The sequence below is a fragment of the Limulus polyphemus genome, unplaced genomic scaffold, assembly GCF_000517525.1.
Source record: "Limulus polyphemus unplaced genomic scaffold, Limulus_polyphemus-2.1.2 Scaffold9964, whole genome shotgun sequence".
Classification (NCBI taxonomy): domain Eukaryota; kingdom Metazoa; phylum Arthropoda; class Merostomata; order Xiphosura; family Limulidae; genus Limulus; species Limulus polyphemus.
In genome coordinates this window covers 14929-16678 of record NW_013675574.1, presented here as the reverse complement: position 1 = coordinate 16678, position 1750 = coordinate 14929, and the positions used below count along the sequence as shown (strand labels likewise).

The window sequence follows — 1750 nt, the reverse complement described above, 5'->3', positions numbered from 1 at the left end:
TGTAAGTTTCTTATTTATGATGTTTATAGGAGAGAGGTACTCAGGGCTGGGTTCATCATGTATTATGTAACTCTATAGTTTGCTCATCAGTTCATTTTTATTAATATTTTATACTAATTTTATTTATTCTTTATTAAGTCTAAAGCTTTCCGAAGTTGTGTCAGATGTTGAACAAGACGAACGTGCAATGTAAAATGTTGATTAACAATTATCAGTGTTTTTTGACAACTCGGTATACAGCAGTCAGTGAGCGTGAAGCTCAGTCACTACTGAACAAGTAAAGCGATTTGACATTCTCAACCTGAACGACACCTTACACGACGCGTGGATTAAATGGACTGGCCAGGGATCAGACATATTAATGTTTATATTATAATTGCTGACTAGTGACAACCAGCCACTGGCCCATTGCTTTGCTCGAACCGGTAAAGAGCGCGTGATTTATTGAAGTTTTTAATTACACTTTTAATACTTGCTACATATTTATGGCACTATATTCATTGTGGCCCGGCATGGCCAAGTGGTAAGACGCTCGACTCGGAATCTGAGGGTCGCGGGTTCGAATCCCCGTCACAACAAACATGCTCGCCCTTTCAGTCGTGGGGGCGTTATAATGTGACGGTCAATCCCACTATTCGTTGGTAAAAGAGTAGCCCAAGAGTTGGCAGTGGGTGGTGATGACTAGCTGCCTTCCCTCTAGTCTTACACTGCTAAATTAGGGACGGCTAGCGCAGATAGCCCTCGTGTAGCTTTACGCGAAATTCAAAACAAACAATTCTTGTAAGATGGGTGACATTTAAGGTATACATCTCTCTTTAAATTTATGCAAGCCACGAGATGTCATTATCAATTTAAATTGTAAGTTGTTCGCTATGTAGATTTTAAAATTTCAAAGTAACTTTTTTATAGTTATGTAGAGTACTCACGTTACGTTTCAATATATTCGAAGGAAAAGATCAGGTTCACAAATCATTTTAAAAAAATGTAGTTTATAGATAGGGTTGTTGAGAACATTAAAACAGCACCTGAATTGGCGAACTTCTAACATTCAATTATAGTTGCATTTCTGTTTATTTTATCAGTAAAAACATGATTTTGATCTTTTTTTTTTTTCTTCTTACCTCTTCGAATTGTATCACCATTCAAAACCAGCAGTCAAATTTATTCACTTACTGTGTTAAAGAAATTTCCGGAACAGCGTCCAACAGACGAGAAAGTGATCTTTATAGCCTGACCCCGGAGCTGAAAAACTGTCCGTTTCCCGCATTTAGCAAAGCAGCAATAACAGACGATTCAACCCGGCTTGTCTTTCATGCTCTTTATGACTCCACAATTCCGTCTCTCTTCGCGTTTACCGGAAGTATATAGCTTTTACCGGAAGTATAAAGACTACTCTCGTAAAGGAAATCTAGTCATTGTTTACCCGGATAACTTTACAATAGACTCCTGACCGAAGAGGCACTTACTCGGCGATAATAAAACACGGAAATTCCGACTTGTCTCTTTTTTCACGTGAATAAACAGCTAAATGTATATATGTAAGTATTACTATTAAATGTTATAGCCTCTCGACGTAAACGGATAAAACTTGTATAACAAAAACCAGTTTCGAAGTGGTGTATTTAAGAGTTTTAAACTCACAAAAAAGAAACCTAACAAATGTTTAAACAGCTCTATTCGATTATGTACCAGCTGCCCAGTGTCGGCTAACAATACGAAGAATTACATTGTGGCGGAATGCTACAAGTTC

General features: G+C 37.7%; 1 protein-coding gene across 1 annotated transcript in view; it reads right to left on the bottom strand.

The window, feature by feature from the left end:
- The window catches only part of LOC106476172 (sodium bicarbonate transporter-like protein 11), a gene marked incomplete at its 3' end in the record, with an annotated part of 21074 nt that overhangs the window by 5908 nt on the left and 13416 nt on the right, over positions 1-1750 (bottom strand). The gene's annotated exons all lie outside the window — the stretch shown is intronic.